Raw genomic sequence first — 21,603 nt, 5'->3', positions numbered from 1 at the left:
CACAGTGACATAACACATATATTTTAGGACTGTTGCTTCCCAAAAAATGTGTCTAATAATAACCGCAGTTCAGTCAACATTGCATTTACGAAATTCAGCATTTACAGCCAAATTCAGTGGTCCAGAAGATAATACCTGCACTTCAGGGAGTCACCCATAGAAGGGTGTGTACCTTGTTGACAGTGCAAGTCTTAGGTGTATCTCCACGGCTGGCACCAGGTGTGCTGCTCGTGTTATAACCTGTGTAGTGAGGGCGTTTAAGGGGCACTATAGGGTGTGTGAAGAGTTTAGACCTGCAGAACCTTTTCTTATGTAAGGAGAAGAAGATCTGTGTTATATAAAAAGGATCTAGAGTTACTATGCTCGCTATGATATGTATTACCCATCACTACAGGGCTTTTCCCATATCCTCTATCCACATGATAAGGGAATTTGATTGTTAGGACCACCCTCAATGACAAGAATGGAACCCCTTGTGCCTTATATGAAATTATTTAACTAATTTTGTCAATTCTTTGGGCCACCAAATGAAATTATTCTGGAAGGTCATGCTGGTGTGTGCCCCCTCTGCCAGGATTCACTTTTCTTTTAGCTTCTTATACTCTTGTTTTCTCAAAAAAATAGGCATACACATTATGCAAATGAGACTTAGGGGCTCCGGGTTCCATTGCTGTCATTTGAGCCCAGAGCCCCTCAGGGTAATTTGCATAATTTTTAAAGCCTTTTTTGTAAATCAAGGGTACAAGAAGCTTGAAGAACAGCAGATCCTGACAGAGGGGGCAGTGGCACACACCAGCATGTAAATGTGCTTGATTTACAAGCCTTGATACTGGTGGTAGATTTCCTTTAAGATATACACCATCTGCCTCCAAATTGGGGTTTCTTCTCCTAGTCCCTGGGGACTAATATTGGGTTAGAGCCTGTGCTGACCAAATGATCCTTTGTTGGTTTCAATGTCTGACTCCCACATAACTGATAGAACCTCTTAGGGTGGGTCAAAAAAGAACACATACTAATCCAGCCCTGGTTTCCATGTTGCTTTGGTACTTTAGGTCCTCTAGTTTTAGCCTTGCACTGACAGTTCCAGGGGATCACGGGGCCTGCTTTAGCCAATGAGAGGCCTCATTGGACCAGGTGACCACACAGGAAGTGCAGTGTACTGGAAAACAGCCAGTGACTGCAAAGGCTGGTCATTGGATAAAATGGGTGCTGTGACCCCCACAGAACTTCTGGTCAGGTGCCGGAATCGGGGTAGTATGTGTTGTTTTTTTTTCTTATTCCATGTACTGGCACCAATCCAATTTTGGCTACTACAGGCAGGTGAGCTGAGAACTCTTTCCCCCCTTTTTTTAACTGCATAACTGCCCATGCGTCCATGCCTTAAGTATGTTGCCAAATTGTTATAGCATGAACTGTGCCAAAAAACAGAAGTTGTAAAGTTGAACTGGACTCTCACAAAACAATAACAATGCTATAAGAGTATTAGAAGAGTATTCTGCACTGCTCCGGGTGAACTATAACTAAAAAATATATCACAATCTTGTCCATTTAGCATTTTCTGACTTGAGTAGAATCAGAGATCTTCAATTTAAGGTTTCGCATTTGGAAATTTGAGTCTTAAAATACCATGTGACATGTCATTTGACATTCTTCGGTAGATAAGCGATGCTTGGGTTGTATGTGTTATTGTAAGTAGTGACATTTACTAGGCATTTTCATTGAGGTTACAAAAAGTTGCGTAAAACATTTACTAGGCTGACAGCAAGTTGGAGCGCAGGGAGCCGAGCATTAACGTCTTCCATCATTCATCGCAGCAGTGTTAGTGTTTACCTCCCTGTGTTATATACAGAGCGCTGTGTGTATCTACACTATAAACAGCGTTGTTTACCTGGCTTATACACAGCGCTGTGTGCGTGGATGTATGTGGCACAAATTTGTATTGAAGGAACAGCCATTTGTCTGTGCTTATGATACAAGTATATGAACTGTTATAGGGGTTGTGCCAACTTTACAAGTTATCCACAGGATAAGGGCTAACAAGCTGATTGGTGAGGAACTGATTATTAGGACTCCAAACGAGAACAAGACCCCCAGCAATTAAGAGAATGACATTCTGGTTCTCACTAATGGATGAGGCGATAGGACGAGCATGTGTCCTGCTACTCATTTCAATATTGTCAGAGATACCCAAGCACAACTCCTACAGTAGTGAATGGAGCAGAAGGACACATTGTTGACCTGCCACTACACCCATACGAGAACTGGGTTCTCTTGGTTTTCCTAATTGCAGGGGGTTCCCTTCTTGTGATCGTTGGGGTTCCCAGAATAAGAAATCCCACTAATCCCTGCCTTTGGCAATATCTGTCAGCTCATAGAAATGAACGGGGCAGTGAGCGACTAGCTGCTCCAGTCGACTCGGGGAGCGACGAGGGGCCTGACCGAGGTACATCAGACCCCAGTGATATGTGGGGGTCCCATCACTGAGACCCCCACCAATCAGAAAGTTAGGCCCTATCCTGTGGCTATGGTCTAACTTATTTCATGGGAAAACCTCTTTAAAGGAGCAATCTGATTTTTAAATGTTAAATCAATGTTGGACAGGCTATTAATATGGATATTGGAGAGGTCTGGCCCGTGGCCCTCTGCAAGTTAGTTGTTTAATGTTTAACCCTAACAAGTGTTTCGGGAAATTTTGTTGAGGTATTGGCTAGACAAATTTTTACAATTTTGACATGTACAAATAAAATTGAAACTACAGCATAACGAATTATACTAAACACCATAAACCATATTCTTGCTGAAAGCAGACACTTGCCCCATTTTCAAAAGTGCACTAAGGCTTTAGGATTTTATAGACATAGGCAACTACGCAATTTGGATTCAAAGTGTAAAAATCTATTAAAAATGCATGAAAATTGACTTTGAGGCAAAAATGTGCAACAGAAAATAAATAGCTTAGCACCTTTCTAAATGTAATAGATGAACATGTGTGGAGTTCACAGACTTATGTTCACATTAATTAATTAACATAAAATCACTAACACTGTAGTAACCAAAAATCTGCTTTTCAGCTAGAAATTTTACAATGGTCATAACCTGCAAAATTAACAGTTGACAGCTCGCTCGTACCACCCTCATGCAACTTTGTGACAAATAGATATTCTTTTAAAAATGCATGAAAACATACATTTCCACATAAAACTCACAACAAAGCAAATGTTTATGCACAAAAAATAATAAGTATAAATACTATGTACATATACCAAAATACTGTACTCAATCTCAACCAAAAATGCTAAAACAAAAGTCATGCAATATTTGGATCTCCTAATGTGTTAAAAAATATAATGTCCAAGTTAAAAAGCTCATATCCTGTCAAAATATTTTATATAAAGCATAAAAATATAACTTTATATTTAATACACACATCCACCTTCATGCAACTTTGCAGCAAACTGTGATAAAATGCATACATTACATAAAAAATTCCATTTAAATATGTACAAATCCAGAATACTTAAATAAAGAAAATATAATTTCTTAAAAGCAGCAAGATGTGGGGAGTTCCTACATACCCCAAAATATACAACAAAACATTAAATCCTTGGGGTGCACCAAGCAATTGCAGAAGATTGCACTGAGGATCACACAGATATATTATTGTACTGTTACACAATGATAACCCAAATTGAAAAATATATATCTTTAATTTAAACCAAGATAAGTGCACCATTATTAGCAGCGCAATAATGGAACCCTCCGCTGTTCAGAAGAATTTGAATTTGTTAGGACTGAGATCAGGGCCGGGTGCAGGGAGGGTGGAGATCGGGCCAGGACGGTCAGAGATTATAGTAGAAAACTCTGCCAGTTCCCATCTGGTCTAAAAATCAGAACTGGTGGAGCTTGCGCCCATATACACTAAGAGGCCGGAGGTCCCCCGGAGGATGGGGGGAATTTTATGACTGGCGTTTAGAATACCAATATTAACTAATTCCCCCCAATGTCCTAACGCGAGTATAAATAAAGGAGTAGTGTAAAATAAAAACTTTACTCACAAATGTGTGTCTGTGTTTTATATGTTAGATGCAACGTTTTGAAAAAGTTCTGGGTCACGGTGTTAATATTTACCCACTTTAGGCGAAGAGGATTGAATGTTCATCCTTTCCCTCTATTATATAAACAAAACGATCATTCCGTATATGACAATAGAACACGTGTGATTATAGGTGAGATTCTAGGCCAGCGATGCAAACCTATGGCTCCAAGAATCCAGGACATATCTCACTGATGTACCTCCCTGTGATAAAAGGGTTTTTTTTGTAAAGTTTATGTAAGGGGGAGCAGGTTATTTACCAAAATACATTGTTTAAAAGTTCTGCACTTTCTTGATATGTAAAGTGAAGCCTCCTGTCTTTTACCTCATCAGCCCGAGATTCCTGACCATAAAATGGCCACAGATGGAGGGTCATGTGATCTCTAACTGTCCATGAGCAATCGCCCTGCCAGGACTTTATATGCTGTATATAAATCACTGCAATGTGTTTCTTTATACTGTGTATCTATTTCATACAAAAGAGTGTATCCATGTTATCCATCCAGCGTATACACATGGGTTTTCCTATTTGTCTGTCTCTGAGAGAAGTATCTGTGAGTGTATTGTCAGTGGAGTACTCGGACCTGCACTATTTGTATGCATGTACACATTGTGCTTCTCTGTTATGTGCTAAACATTGAGTAAGTGTATGACATGCCGTGCTCTCTTGGTCGGGTTTACAGGCTGTACCCTGTGCAGACTCTCAGTACACATATTCTCTCGGTCAGTAACCTCCTGGTAGAGAAGTCTGTGCTGGGATTTGCTTCTCCATGACATGGCATATATCACTGTCATTCGTAACTGTTACATTCAGATGTAGCAGAGATGAATTTGTCACGTGGGTGATTTTTCTTTACAATCAGGGTATTACTATTTGTTATGCTATATGACAAACTCAACTCTGCTCTTTGTAACATTTGTAAAGTACGGCTTAGGATGTGCTGATAGTGTCATTGCGTTTCGCTCTGATATCGCCATTGTTAGCACTGGTTTATACCTGATTCTACCTTGATTGATTTGCACCACACCCATCTGTCTTCTGAAGACTTTGCTCTGGTTCATTAATAGTGACCTGTCGTGATTGTTAGAAACTTTCTCCACTCCCATTGTCACCCTGTCTGATGCCAGAGTACTGATCTGATCACCTTCTGGACTGGGACTTGGATTCTCATATAAGGTCTTATGACTCAGTAGTCTATAGTCTAGCACTTAGTCAGCTGCAGTGTATTCTGTCATTCTTTATTCTGCTATCTTTTACCTACTGATTTTGTACTGCATTGTCCTCCTGCCTTTGTCCCAAATTTGGCAGCCATCCCGCTCTGTTTGCATTGTCTTTTCGCATTGCTTTGGCACAGGTAGGGAACATCGACTGGTTGGCCAGACAAATAGGCAGGGAGAGCTGGGAAGGGGTTCAGTCTCAGAACCCAATGGCCCAAGTGTTTGCACCAGTTTTCTGTCTGACTTTGCACTGAAAAGAACATGCAAAGTGCTTGCACACGTGTTTATAAAGTGTGTGCTTGAGTATTGTATCACAGCTTCACCATGTCCGCCGCGCCACAAGTTCTGCACCTAAAGGGTAGTCGGACCATGTGCTACATTTATTACTGCCACTGGACAGAATTGTGTTGCATGATGTGGCCCACATTTACAAAGGGCTGTGCAACAATTTTTTGTTGGACTTTGTTCTTTTAGGTGCAAACTGCTTGCACAGGTATTTAAGAAGTGTCCGCACCACATTTGTGTTGCAAATGACCCTTTTTGTGGCCCGGCTGTAACACAAAATACAGCACTGAAGGGGGCGCTCCGGTGCTCTGTCGGACCATGCAACACATTTATCATGCAAAGTCTGACAGAATTGTGTTGCATGCCCTGTGTTATAGGTGCACTCTGTTGGAGCAGTGCAGGGGGCTCTGGTTTCATAAAGAATGGGCAACACAATTCCTGAATCTGGCGCCCCCTGCAGACTACACAGGCAGACCGAGCTCCAGTATTCAATAATTAGGCGCACCCTACACATTCATGAGGAAAACTGCATCTAGCTTGCACTGTTTTTGATAAGTGTGGGCCAATGTCTCTTGTTTTTCCCAAGAATGCAACATTTTGGTTGGAATTTTAATCTTAATAATATAGCTCCATTTTGGATTGTGACTAGTGGAGTTTGCTAAGAATATAACTGAATATTCAGGAGTATTGGGGAAAAAATCTAATTCTACAGGGGATAATGATAGAAATAATAAAATACTTCTTATTATAAACCCATAATAAAACAGTACTTACTCCTCGATGTTTCCATCCTTCCCCCGATTCTGGTAGCACTCCATTTCCTGGGATTCTCCCCAACAGGAAGCACTAAAAGCGGCCGATCAGCCAATTAGCCGCCTTCTCTGGGTGATTCCTGTGGTGTTCAGAGACCACATGAAGTACAATTTCCCTATATCAGCGTCCTCTGTATAAATAGAATTATTTTCTCTTTCTGGCTGGTTCTGCCTGAGCAAAAGAAAACAGACAAGAAGCCTCCTCTAATTGATTTCCTATATTCTAGGTTTACAGAGAAAACAAAGACCACAACCATAGCAGATCTATTGTAACCCCTGTCCAAATACACCAGGACGTAGCCTTGTTCTAGCAGTCATTGAGGCCTGTGTATAGAGACTTTCCAGAGGTCTATAGTGTATATAGTGTAGTACTTATGTTCTTAGGGACAGTGACCTACTGTACTTTATAATTATGCTCTCCGTTTCCTTAAAGATAACACTGTACAATGGGGCCCTGTAAAATTCTGGGAATTGTAGCTCAGTATATGCAGTTCAGTAGTTTGATCAGTATTTTCTCTGATATCTCCCGTTATGCAGGACTAAGATATTAATCAATTTAAATATGTTATTTTTTTTAAATTCCAATTCACCAAACCTTTCATTATTTTGGGTTGACGCTTTATGATGGATCAAGCTTGGACAACTTGTGATGTCGTTGCCCACAAGTTTGGTCTTAGAGCTGAACGCAGTGGGGCACATTTACTTACCTGTCCCGTTGAAGCCGCCGATCCGGAATATCCAATGAGGATTCGGAGTTGCCGCGATTCAATAAGATCGTGCGTCCAATTTCCTGCATGTGTCGCTTCCCCGCTGAGGTCCGCCGGAGTTCACCTTTTTCTTCCCGTTGCATGTAAGTGCTGATCTTGCAACACAATTTGGTTTTTAAATTTCCACGGTTTGTCCGAATCAGTCGGGTTGACCGACGGACCGCCCCCCGATTTGTGCCGCGTGAAAGCCGGCGCCGATGTGCCAAAATCCGATTGCATGTGCCAAAAACCCCTGTTAAATGCAGCACTAATCGGAAATAGTCGGGAAACCCGACAAAAATGCGCTCCACGGGCCCTTAGTAAATGTTCCCCAGTGTGTCCATTAGGTTCAGTGATCCGAGGTTCTGATAAGAGGATGGAATGTTCATCCTCTCCCTCTATCCCAAAAAAAAAGATCATTCAATGGGGCTCATTTACTAAGGGTCACGAATCGCACTTTCGCCGGACTGTTCGTTCTTTTCAGGGATAGCACGGATTGGACAGGTATTTAACAGGGGTTTGCCCTGGGATTGTGTCGCTGCTGCGCCGGCTTCCATGCAACACAAATTCAGGGGGTGTGCCGTCGGATGATCCGACTTATTCAGACTGAGCGTGGTATTTAACTTTTAAATTGTGTTGCAAGACAATGCACTTACATGCACCAGGAAGAAGAAGGTGAACTCTGTCGGACCTGAGCGGGGAAGCGACACATGCAGGATATTGACCGCACGATCCTAGTGAAACGCGGCACAGTGCATGATCGTCGGACAATGCACTTTTGGTGAACTCCGTGGACGGGGTAAGTAAATGTGCCCCAATATATGACAATCATAGAACATGTGTGATTCTAGGTGAGATTTTAGGCCGGGGATCTGAACTTAGGGCTCCTGGAATCCTGGACGTATCTCATACGTCATTGGCCACTGATGTACCATTAATCCAGCAAGAACACGGAGCCAGTTTCCACCAAACTCACTTGTGGGCAATGGGCTTTACCCTTATAATCTCTAACACACAAACACGGCTGGGATCAGACCTAAACCACATCAGCAGAAACTATTGATCTGGATGTTCTTTTACATTATCTATTGAGTAAGAGGCTGCATAGATGTCTATGTGCTTTCACCAGAAACCCTTACCTAGACCCTAAACCAGGACATAAAACTGATGCAGAGGACTATAATAATAATATAATAACTCCTTATTTATATAGCGCCTACAGATTATGCAGCGCTGCACAAAGCATGACTAATTGGTCCCTGTCCCCATGGGGCTCACAATCTAAACAACCTACCAGTATGTTTTGGAGTGTGGGAGGAAACTGGAGGACCCGGAGGAAACCTACGCAAACACGGAGAGAACATACAAACTCTTTGCAGATATTGACCCTGGGACTAGAACCCAGGTCCCCAGCGCTGCAAGGCAGAAGTGCTACCCACTCAGCCACCGTGCTTCCTCCAGGAAGTGGGTAGATATAACCTTAAATTGGGAATTATAATATACTTTATAAGATTGTATCTGTAATTATCTGTCAAATGATTAAATTTCACTCTTTACAAGCATTTTCTAGATGAAACTATTTAATGCCTAATCATCTACTCACAATAGCCCTTTAATATCTATTCAAGAAACTATGTGTCATATGCATCTTGTGCCCATATAGTGAGAAACTCTGTCTTTGCTATTTGTACAGTTCTGTCAATATAATTATTTTTGGCAAAAATGCCCATGATATACTTGCATACATCATCAAAATCGCAGATGCGGATATTTCCTCTATCCATTACTTTGGATTCTCATAGATGCATATGGACAAAAGCTGGCATACAGAAACAGTCCATGTAAATCCAATCTACACAAAGCTGTAGATTTATTTTTATCTTTTTTACTTTTGTATGTTAAAAATGTTTCTCATAGAAAACGAACAATAAGACAATGAGCTAATCCCCCCACCCAGCTTATCCTACCTAATTGCCTCTCCTACTCTAAACGGTAGGTGACAACAGATCGACCTTGCCTTCCTGGGCCAAAGTGAGAAAAAGGAGACCAAGACTGGACAAAACAAACACAAAAGTATAGTCATATAAGTACGAATGAAAACCAATAGAACAATGCAGTACAGAATCAAGAAGCAAAAGCAACTGGGAAGTAGACAAACAATCTTCTTATGAGATATCAGAGTTCCAGTCTCCTGACATCCAGACAATCCAGATTAGCACAGCGGAATGTGAGTGGAAGATGCATTTGTCCATCACTGCTAGCTTAACTGTCTGCAGCCCAGAAGAAAGGCAACAGGAGACAGACATGTTTTATGGAAATCAAAGCCAACCAGGAGTGAAGTAAGGCAGTGTTCAGACTAGTGCTGAAGTAGGTTAGAATGTCAACTAAGTCAACAGTGCATCTTCTGTCGTACTCTACGGGCAGAGAATGACGCTGAAGCCCAAACAGGCAGTGATGTTACAGTTGCATTGTTGCATTTATTTATAAACGTGAAACTTTTCTACTGTAAAAAAAAATTAATTTAAGGATTTGCCTTTACACAGGTAAAACAAAAAACTGTCTAAGATCTAAATCACATGAGTGTGCGCAGTCCGACTGTGTAGTGGCTACATTTTATATACTGAATATTGCTCCAGGGATGGGAGTCCAAGCATCATAGTTATATGTGATGTAAGGAGTCCCTGCATCTCAATGGGTAATATTGTTTTCAGTATGGTATGGTTGTTCCATGGTTGTTGCAGTAATTCTTTATATCATATATTACTATGATACTTGGTCTCCTGACCCTGGAGCAGTATTCTGCCCATTGTATGTGCCTGCCATATGTTCCATGTTACTTATTTGGAGCAGGCTTGGAGCTAATCACTTGTTATCACTAGGGTCTGTTTCTTAAAGCGGTTCAACGAATGTTTAACCATTGTTATTATCACCTGTTTAAAAAATCCAGGTGCCGTTCCCCCTTGTTACATCTGTTCTTGTCATATGTGAAGGACCAACCAGTCAGACCCCCACAGATCAGCATATTATCCATTATCCTGGACATAGGGGATAACTAGCCATACAACATTCTCCTTTTATTAGATTATTAGTACATACTGTACCTACGTCCCGTTACTGGCCTCTTCTACGGAGATCGGTTTTGTGGAGCGGTGGAGCTGCTGTCGTGACCTTTACCTTACACATTCTCACATACCTTTCACCATTAATGTTCCCTTTAATACATAACTATACAGTGACTTTTGTGAAGGAGAACACGTTTAGACATAGGCACCTCTCAGTGCCCTTAGGTTAGCCATGTCAAACTTGAACTGTGTCATATAGTCTGTTATGGAGCATAAATGTGTGATTTTCTAGGAGTATTGTATGATATAAGAGCCATCAACTCTTACAGAGACTGTGGCAGATATTTGTTCCGCATTTTATTGCAATCCTCTTTTTATCTTTGTAGCCAGACAACGTCAAACTAAGTCAAGGTCGCATACTGCTTTACTCATTGATATGAACACACAGACTAGCGTCTATTAGCTGTCACGCTGTGGTGCCTTACAAGTGAGGTGGACTTATAATAGCTGGGCCACTATCTATGGAGAAGGAAAATAAAATCACCGTTCCTAAATTGAGTATTAAATGGAGTATACAGTGTATATTGTATTTTAACCTGTCAGCAGATATGACCTCATTAAACTACTAACCACACAGGTAGGGTATAAAATGTCCCTTTTTAGAATTCCCTCTTTTATGTGAAATCTCACTTGTTCTCCTCCAAGGTCATGTGAAAATGAGAAGAGAAGAGTCATATTTTGCCTGAGATAAGTTAGAGGGGTTGTCTGGTTAATAGCAAAATGGGCCCTATCCCCTATCTCTATAGAGTTGACAGACAAGCAGACAGACGAGTGTGATGTTTGGCTATCTCCGTCAGTGCCATAGAGACTGGACTGGCTGCTCCGCCGATCTTGGGCGTAACTGGGGTACAATGGACCCGCATTCTCGTGATTCATCACGGAGACCCCCACTTATCAGTGGATCCTGTGGATAGGGCCTATCTTGCTATTAACCAGACAACCCATTTAAAGGGGTTTTCCCAAAAAGGCAAGTTAGGCCCTTTCCACGGGCTGAGACCCGCACAGATTGTGAAAACGAGGGTCTCCGTCAAATTAATGGAGCAGACGGCCGTGCATGACCGCTCTGGTCTATCAATCTCTATCAAGCTGACGGAGATCGTGAGCGTGGCGATTGACAATTTCATGCGCGGCGACGAACCCCTCGTTTTCGTGTTCTGCGGGATCCGTGGATAGGGCCTTACTTTCCTTTGTGGGAAAACCCTTTTAAGTTTAGAAGCTGCAGGCGAGAAGCACTTCAGATGCCTCCATCTTCAAATCAATTATACCAGAAAATATGGTATCATATTAAAGATAAGAATCTCATCTTTTAGATTACATCAGGCTTGTGGTTCTTTCATTTAAAGAAATAGTTAAAAATGGGAGGTACGAATAAAAATCCAAGAATCCAGCTGTTTCTCCAGTAGTTCACAAAACCACATGCCTGATGCAATGTGCAAGACTGGATTCTTATCTTTTAGATGACACCGGAAGCATGTTTCTAGGTCATACAGAACAGAAGATAATTTTGAAGGTTTTAAACTTGACTAATTTCAAATATGAGTCTTCTCTGCACATTTTCACATGACATTGGAGGAGTTTTTATTCTAGAAAGTACATTTTAAACTTTACCTTTGGGGGCTGCTAGTTTAATAAGGTAAAATCTGGTTCCCTTTAAATAGTCCTTGCACATTCTACCATAGTGTAGTCTGGGGAGGATATGTGTAAATGAGATACATTTTAGGATAAGACAGCAGAAGACATATTTGTCTGCTATTAAAGTTCTCATAAGAGAAAATGTGGTCAAGTCTACAGGATAAGGCAGAGTCGACTTATTCCACCCCGAAACATGATGTTGAAACTTAAAGAGAACCCGTCATGCAAAATAACCCCCCTAAACTAAATATATTTTCATAAACTGCCATTAGAGAGCATTGCCTCTATCCCTTCATTGTCCCTCTACATGCCTGTAACCCTAAGCAATGAGGTCCTAAAGCTGTGTGCAAATGACCTGTGAAATGTCCAATGAAGCATTAGCATATTCAAGCTGTCCACTCTATTCATGAGTGGGAGACACAGCCACACCCCCAGTGCTTGACTGACAGCCTGTATAATGGTGTGAGGCTGTATAATGATGTGCTTCCTGGTGCTGGTGGCCACGCCCCCTGCAGCCTGTGTGTGCATGTGTGTGTGTATAGGAGAGATACAACAGCTCCAGGCAGCCATGTTATAGCAGAACATGTCAGATTCATGTGTAGCTGATGTCTGTGTCTCTCACCTGTATATTAGGAGGATGCAGCACACACACTAGCAATGCTTTACTATACATTACACACAGACATGAGCAGGGGGAGGAGAGGGGAGGGGGGACAGGGGTGACATCACTGCCTCTGACCATGTGACCAGCCTCATTTACATAATAAAGAATAGATGATTTTACAATGAATAATGTATGAAATAACTAGATAAAGGCTGGGATGGATCCTTGTGAGCTGCTCCAACAGGTAGAGGTGACAGGACTAGCGACACAGACCTGATGACAGGTGTCCTTTAACACTAAAGAAAACTTTGGTTGACTTAAGGTTAGACATGAATGTGTAGCTGTTCTAGGGTCATAAAACCACAGTTTTGGGGTCCGTTTTTGCAATCCTTGTACCATCAGTGTGTAATTTGTTGCCTTGGCATATGTCTGTAAAAACTCTTCGTAGGTCATGCGATTTTGCGGATGTGCACAAAAAGGAGACTGGCAAATGAGGTCACACGATTGTGTTACCTATAAACTGCATCATAAATATGGACCACACGTGTATAATATTTTTGTGCCAAAAAATAAAGGTAGGATCTTCTCTGAGTTTCCTTCAGCGTTCAAATGGATCAGTGAATAATAAGTTCATGATATAAAAAAAAGGATGCGTCCGTGTGCTGTTGTATAGTTTTAGGGAAAAAGGTCAATTTAACAGATTTTATCAATTTTAATTACTTCAGTTCAAGAGTGAGTCCTGATCAGTGATTAATATCCTACATTGTAGAACTGTACAACTTTGAAACTTCAATAACTTAATAAGTCAAGTAGGACCGCCCACTGGACCCTTAGGCATAGAAAAGTGGATGGCTGGCCACTATCACAAAACTTTACATACCTAATAGGCTCACCAATAAAGTACTTACCCTGTTAAAACTTTGCAGGGATTTGTGAAAGTCTCTGGCACATTGGGGTACATTTACTTATAATGCTGCGGCAAGATCATGCGCCTGAAAGCATGAATGTGTCGCTTCCCCGCACTGGTCCGACAGAGTTCACCATCTTTTTTGTGGTCCACATTTAACATAGGGTGTGCAAGATAAGTTTAATACGGCACTTGGTCCAAATCAGTTCAGAGCGGCCGGCGGCAAGCGGAACAAAAGGGTCGCATGCGACACAATCCCAGCGCAGACACTTCTTAAGTACGTGTGCAAGCCATTTTAGCCATGAAGAATGTGCACGGTCCAAAAAGTGCAGCACGCGACCCTTAGTAAATGTGCCCCAGTGTTTCAACCACTGATATGGGAGTGGTAATAAAAAAAATGTAGCGGGCAAACGGTAACGACTGCATGGTCTCCAGAACGACATCGGACATCACAGGAAGTCCTGAGTCCTGCTGCCTGGGAGTCATGTGACCCACGTATCCCAGCAAACTTTCAGAATAAGGGTAACTCCATTATAGTCTTGCACTTCCTGGTAAAGTTTTGTGATAGTGGCCAACCTCTTTAATGAATAAAATGCAAGATTGATGGGATCTATTCAAAACTATGTATCTATCACCTTATGTGTCTCTTCCTTCTACAGGTTTTATATATCAGCATTATGGGAGTTATTTATCATGCGCCGTTAACTAAGAGCCCCGTCGCAAGTTCTAGCAATACGTTTTAATAACATTTGCGGTTATTTCAGGGCTGACGTGGCGCAGAATCCTGATAAATACCCCCCCAAATTTATAGGATAGCATTTTCAATTAGAGAAACTTATTGCTGTAGATTAAGCTTCAGGCTATGTAACAATCACTCCGATACTTTCATATTAATGAGAAATTATGCCAAGTTCTTTCAGCAAATTGGCATTACCTCATATCTTACATCTATCTGACATCTACAGATGACTCTAGGGTTAGATCACATCTATGTATCATTATTGTTGGATCTGCCTGATGCTATAATAGGTCGGAGACAACTTGAAGTCTAAATGAATCCTCTTGTTTTCAACTGGAACCAATGAGAACGAATAGGAAACAAAAATTGCCCTCTTTTTGATGAATAACTAAGGGTGGCACATTATTGGCTCATGACTATTGTTTGCCATCTAATGTGTAGTTTTACTTTTGGGTAGGATTCAAGGATGCCTTTGCTTGAGTAATAAAATATTATTTGTGCCAGAAAACTTATAGCGAAAACCTAAGCCAGCCAAAGGTCTCCAGATGCGTGCCATAAGAGGTCGGAGCGCTCTCTAGACAGCAAGGAATGGAATAAGAGGGGTGAGATGCATCAGTTCAAATAAATTGCCCTAATTATTTAGTATTAAATTTTTGTAATGGATTTAAGAATCTAATAATTTAATTCATATTTTAAGACGCTGGTGAGAATTTATCACGACTGGGCATATCATGCTCCAGTCTTTACACTCCTCCTGCCAACGCACAAGGTTTCTGTCCTGCGCACCCCGAATAATTTGGTCACATTGAAAGTGCAGTCTTTTCTGAAGATTGATATATATATTTTTGTGGGAAAACAGTAAGACCAATCCATATGTTATTACATCTGCACTTTTTACGTGCTTAGGAGTCTAGTGGTTTATCTTGATAACTTTCCTATATGAAAGGTGATACAGCAGTGTCACTGCAAAGAAACTAAACACTTTTCCAGGTTCCCTCACAAATTAAAGTGAGTCTGTCAGGTCACAAATATATTCCAAAACAAAACATGTAGGAGACTTTTATAGAAACAAAAACATACCATGGTGGCCATACATTGATGAAGTTTATTAGATAATAGATTATTATTATTATCCTATACTGTGGATAGGATCCAACTTAAGGCCACCCACTGAACACAAGAGCAGGGGATCCATTCTCACTAATTGATGGACATCCGTCCTGCTTCTCCATTTAATACTATGGAACCCATGGGAATGGGTCGCCTCTGGCACTCTTATAGACAGTGAAAGAGAGTTCTGGAGATACCTGAACGCTGTGTTCTGCAATGTTCAACACTCCCTTAAAGTTGAATGAAGCGGCAGGACACACATTTATCCTGCTGCTCTATCATTTAGGGGAATGGGTTCCCAGCAGTCTGAACCCCATCGATCATTTTAGTATCCCCTATCCTGTGTATAGGAGATAACAGAATTTCTTAGAAGCCCTTCAGGAATATGTAAATAATCTTTCAAGTGCACTAGGGGTGGACCTGATTTTCTGGATTTGTCTACAGTAAGTGATTTGGCCTTTCTCTGAAGCACTTGCATGCTGAGCGTCTTATACATAAAAAGATGATTATTTTTTCCAATGCTTTATCAGTTCTTAGACACAAATGAGTGTTTCTGATCCTCTACATGGGCATTTATGGCCCTCTCTTGTGGCACCCAAACCATCGCGTTACTTACGCGGTTGCTGGTTCACTGAAAGTGCTTTGTCTGATGACAATACACTGTGCCGTGATTCACTAAGATTGTGCGCCCGATATCCTGCATGTGTCGCTTCCCTGCTCCAGTCCGCCAGAGTTCACCTTCTTCTTCCTGGTGCATGAAGTGCATTGTCTTGCGATACAATGAGTCGGATCATCGGGTCATCTGATGGCCCGTCCCCCGATTTGTGTCACATGGAAGTCAGCGCAGCTGTGCCACAATCCGATCACGTGCGACACAATCCCAGCGCAGACACCTGTTAAGCCCTTAATGCTTGGTCGGTGCTTGCACCAATCGCGGCTATTAACCCTCTGAACGCCGCCGGCAAAGTCGCCGGCGGCGTTTAAAAGACGGCGGCGCGCGGGCGCCGCCATCTTTTTTCCGATCGCCACGCCCCCGAACGTCATCGGGGGGCGGCGATTGGTTACCATGGTAGCCTCGGGTCTTCTTTTGACACGAGGCTACATAGCTTATGCAGGTTCGTTACAATGAGCCAGTGGCTCATTGTAATGTATGACCTGCAAAAATGCCATATATTGCAATACTGTAGTATTGCAGTATATGGTAGGAGCGATCTGACCATCTAGGGTTAATGTACCCTAGATGGTCTAAAAAATAGTGAAAAAAAAAAGAAAAAAAAAAGTTTAAAAAAGAAAAAAAATTAATAAAATATTAAAAGTTCAAATCACCCCCCTTTCCCTAGAACGGATATAAAACATAATAAACAGTAAAAATCACAAACATATTAGGTATCGCCGCGTCCCAAAATGCCCGATCTATCAAAATATAAAAACGGTTACGGCTGGCGGTGACCTCCGAGGTGGGAAATGGCGCCCAAATGTCCGAAATGCGACTTTTACACCTTTTTACATAACATAAAAAATGAAATAAAAAATGATCAAAATGTCGCACAGACCTCAAAATGGTAGCAATGAAAACGTCGCCTCATTTCGCAAAAAATGACACCTCACACATCTCCGTGCGCCAAAGTATGAAAAAGTTATTAGCGTCAGAAGATGGCAAAAAAATGTTTTTCTTTTTTGTACACATTCGTTTAATTTTTGAAAATGTATTAAAACACAATAAAACCTGTATAAATTTGGTATCACCGCGATCGCACCGAACCAAAGAATAAAGTAGGCATGTTATTTGGAGCGAAGATTGAAAGTCGTAAAAACTGAGCCCACAAGAACGTGACGCACATGACGTTTTTTTTCAATTTTTCCACATTTGGAATTTTTTTTCAGCTACGCAGTACACGGCATGTTAAAATAAATAACATCACGGGAAAGTAAAATTTGTTACGCACAAAATAAGCCCTCACACAGGTCTGTACACGTAAAAATGAAAAAGTTATGGATTTTTGAAGTTGGAGAGCGAGAAATCGGCCGAAAAACCCTGCGTCCTTAAGGGGTTAAATACCTGTCCATGCCGTGCAATCCCTTAAAACAGCGCACAGTCCAACAAAAGTGCGATTCGCAACCCTTAGTAAATGAGCCCCTATGTGTGTTAGCGACACACTGAGGCCACATTCACACGGTGCGTTTTAACGCAGTGTTACCTCAGTATGTGATCTTGGTTGGAACCTTTGGATTGTGTCTAAAAAAACACAATCACAACCCCCCCGTGTGAATGTCCTCATGCCCATATATCCCATATAATATATTTTCGTACCTGATATACATATAAATAAGGGGACAAATATACGGAGTATAAAGGTGTTCACACCTCCAATAAGTTAAATTAAATACCATACACATATACACATCTGCTTGTGCATGGTATATAATATATTTAAGTCCCATAATTCATTTCTCTAGAGTAGTCACAAATAACTTGGGAGGGGTTTCCTGACAAAGTGTCCAGTAAGTCATTTCCACAATTGTTACAGTGTCCACTTTTATGACATTTTAGGGAACTGTAAATTTGTTGCTACATAGTTTCATTTATTTGAGTTTTTTTGGTTCATGAAGTGAAACACTATAGGTGCATAGGATGACGCAGAGTATATGACAAGCAGCTTATACATAGGTTACTTACACCTTGGTCACTGTCCGTCTCCTGGTGTACAGGTCAGTATACTATGTATACATACACCATCTATGTACCGTATACTCTATGTGCAGTAATGTTGTGTTACACTGTGAGGAGAGTTTATAAAGGCTCAGATGTGAGGCCGTGTGTGTGTGTCACAGGTATGTGAAGGTCGCTCTAGGGGGTGGAGTTGTTCCACAGGTAATATTTCGGCAAGTGCAGGTGGTGGAGATTTCTTACAGTCTGCAGCACCGCCCTCCAGAACCTGTTTGAGGATCACTCTCTAGTTCCTGTATACTCCCACTGCTCTGCTGTTTATTGGTAGGGCTCACCCCTTCATTGCCGAGGGTCCAGCTCGCTCACGTCATGATCTGATCGCTGATTTCGGGTCATTACCTGTAATGGTATGGCAGTATATGCAGAGAATATTGCTTTACATTACCTGGAGGAATGTTATCTAATCTGTTCTTGTTGATTTCTTGCAGCCCCTGAGAAGAGCCCTGTGGAGGACGGGAGCTGTAAGTACCAACATTTACTGTGACATCTACTGAGTCCATGTATAGAAATAACATGAATGTAACTGATGACATAACTTCTACTCATCCCCCCCCCCCTCCCTATTGTTTCATATGATCCCTTAATCCTGCCGTCATTTGCATTCCATGTCACTGGTCCTTTACTTTTTAACTCTTCCTTTCTCCCCATAAGCCGGTGTTAAGATATAATCGTCGTTATTAATGACCCGACAGATGTTCATTTCACTTATGGTGCTATTATATGTGTTTTAGGCGCAGTGGGTTAGGATTGAGATTTACCACCAATTTCCAGGCTGCATCTGAACTTGCCATAGTATCTAGTAATAAGTACAAGTGCTATGTCTGACGATATGAGGACAACCCGGTGGCACACCACTGTGCAAACGGATCGTGCACTGGCCGGATTTCACAGACTGAATTCAGGATTGTGAGATACGATACAAGGAATCCCTTACTGTAGTCATGACTACAGTATCCTACTTCTGTTCCATAGGGAAGCAGGGACTCCTCACATCATATATCACTATGCTACATAAAGTCTCATTCTTGGCGCTGTGGTCGGCCTGTGAAATTCAGCCTGCACGCGGTTTGTTTTTCATTCACTAAGAGCGTTGGTGTGCGGTCAGCCTTACCCATGACCACTAATGTATGTAAAAAGCCTTTGTCCTTCTTACCATCCACTACAATGCACTGTAACGTTAACAGAGATTTTTGGCAGAGATTGACGCCTCTTCTTATCACCCATGGCCTATCCTTTTCTATCATGCAAAATCAGTCATTTTTGTAGTGGATTCTGATGTAACAGTTGTGTGAACCTCCACTAATAGGGTTAGGTCCAAAAAACAGGTCAAGGCAACCACTATGAAATCACCAGCAACTAACCAGTGGGGATGGGACTTCTCACCTGCAGAATGTCAATTATTGTCGTGGGTCTTACCTGTGGCTTTCAATCTTTACATTGCAAACTTTGAAGGGTACAGGGGGCCTGCAGACCAGATGACCACACACTAATGCACACGGATAGCAAAATAGGGACCATATATTTGTTGTATGCAACCCAAGTACAGCAGGTGGTTAATCTACTGCAATTTGCCATTATGGCAATGTGGATCAGATCTAATCAAATGCCGTCCACGTGTGCCGCAGTTGCACATGACCGGTGGCACGTGGGTACCGCCAGCGTGTATGTAATCAGTGCCGCCTATGACATCATCCGATAGGTGTCAGTCATTGAGAAGGTGCCGTTTGGTCGCCCTGTTACCCATGGCTGTCATAGCAGGGTCTGTATAACACCATACCAGGTCATATGGCATCCGTTGTTCCCTATTTTTTTCACGTCCACAAAAAAACAAAAACATGATTTAACAGAAGGCAAAACATCTGGTTGCTCAGGATCATGCAAATCTCCAGAGAAACATCCTGATAGTGAAAAATATTGGAAAGTTTTTAATTCTTAGTTCTTAATTCATAAAACAATAATGGAATAAAACAATAAAAATATTGCACATGGTTGGAGGTATACGGGAGAATGAATTACAGCAGCTCATTATGTGCAATTACCTAAAATATTTTAATTAACCAAATTATTCTTGCATCAAAAATTCCCAAGAGATATGTAGCCGTTGGCAAATCACATTCCTTATAGCCGCCCTAGCTTCTGTGCATTAGGCCCAAGTGAATGAGGTCTATATAGGGCATTGCGGTACTACAAGTTCTGCTTTTACCCTCTAGGAGCATAGTCTGTACGTCAAAGATACATAAGGGTTACTACAGTTAAAGCCAGACTGAAATTTGTAATCATGTAATGAATGCACATTTGCAATGGTATTTTATGCAGATTCTGCTGCAAATTTCTCATTAGCCGGTTCTCTTACCAGATTTTTAGATTTAGGTGCTTTTTGTGTGTCAGATTTATTACACGGGATTTAGCTGCGTGATAGATGTGGCACATGAGGTGTTAATGTCTGCATTGGATTTGAGTTTAAAAAAAGGTGCACATTTTTGCACAACTAATTCTCAGGTATGCCAGGTCAGGACTGGGGTGAATTTGTGCCTTTTATAAAAGTTGTAGTATATAAATCAAGTGATAAATCAATATAGATTTAAGTGATAAATCTGGCATAATTAGGCTAAAGTGAAAATTGGAGTAGGTTTGCAAATGTCACAAAAAGTTGCAGATTTGGTACAAATCGTCAGTCGAGACAATTATGAGACAATTGTATACCAATAACAGATGCGCCCCTACAGTCTCTTGTACGGTGTCAGACTGGTGTACCGTAGAGGTAGAAATGAGACTTGAAGTTCGGGTACGGGGTCGGGGGCGCCCCGCCCAACCCGGATGTATTACAAGATTGCAAGAATGCTGGCCGTGCAGCCAATCCGGCAAATTGGCACCCCCTAGCTACCAGCCATGGCTATGTGTAGTCAGGGGACATTTAAGTTGGGGTCCCCTCATCTCTAATCAGAGGGGGAAATGAAGAGGGCAGTCAAGTAGTGTCAACAGTTACCTCTTAATTGGGGTTGTCTTCTGCTGAACCTTGGTGGCCCACCATTTGTCCACAATGGACCTCTGCCTCTTCATGTAGGATATAAGGTATATTCCAAACAATAAAATCCATTCCATTGTATGAATCATCCTAAAAGTAATATCCAGGATTATCTAAAGCCTCTAGTTATTGCTCCAGTTACCTCCAAATTGGGGTTGTCTTCTGCTTGACCTTGGTGGTCCACCATTTGCAGAGCCTGGTCCAACCAAAGGATTCTCAGTCCAATCCCGTGCTCAAGTTTTTCCCCCCTCTTAGGTTTCTTTGAATTATCATCCATTGATTCCTTTTAGGCTAATGCTTATCATGTTCTTGTGCATCCACAAGCTGAGTGTTTTTAGATTTTATTTTAGGTAGTAATAGCGCGTATTAAAATAGCATTTTGGTTGTAGAATCCATATTAATTGAAGTGAACAAGAAAAAAATGCGTACCGGAGCTTTACTTAACCGAATCACTTTATAATGTACTTCATTATCCTTCTCGTGTTGCATTCATAAGATACTGCAGAAGGATCCTATTGTATGTGATGCACGTCTTCCATAAAATGCAGAAGAGAAGACAGATTGCCTGGTCTGTGCCATAAC

At 41.5% G+C, this 21,603-nt stretch overlaps 1 protein-coding gene across 7 annotated transcripts in view; it reads left to right on the top strand.

The window, feature by feature from the left end:
- Positions 1 to 21,603, top strand: part of EPB41L1 (erythrocyte membrane protein band 4.1 like 1) — an 85,597-nt gene that overhangs the window by 9,882 nt on the left and 54,112 nt on the right. For 6 of the 7 annotated variants that reach the window (XM_072112117.1, XM_072112120.1, XM_072112119.1 and 3 more), the window contains exon 2: positions 18,425 to 18,457. The gene's annotated coding sequence lies outside the window, so the exon portion shown is untranslated. Of the gene's footprint in view, positions 1 to 18,221; positions 18,344 to 18,424; positions 18,458 to 21,603 lie in introns of those variants that run through there. The other variant, XM_072112118.1, reaches the window with a different exon arrangement.

The sequence above is a fragment of the Engystomops pustulosus genome, chromosome 6 (genome assembly GCF_040894005.1).
Source record: "Engystomops pustulosus chromosome 6, aEngPut4.maternal, whole genome shotgun sequence".
NCBI classification, from domain to species: Eukaryota; Metazoa; Chordata; class Amphibia; order Anura; family Leptodactylidae; genus Engystomops; species Engystomops pustulosus.
This window is presented reverse-complemented; position numbering and strand designations above follow the sequence as displayed.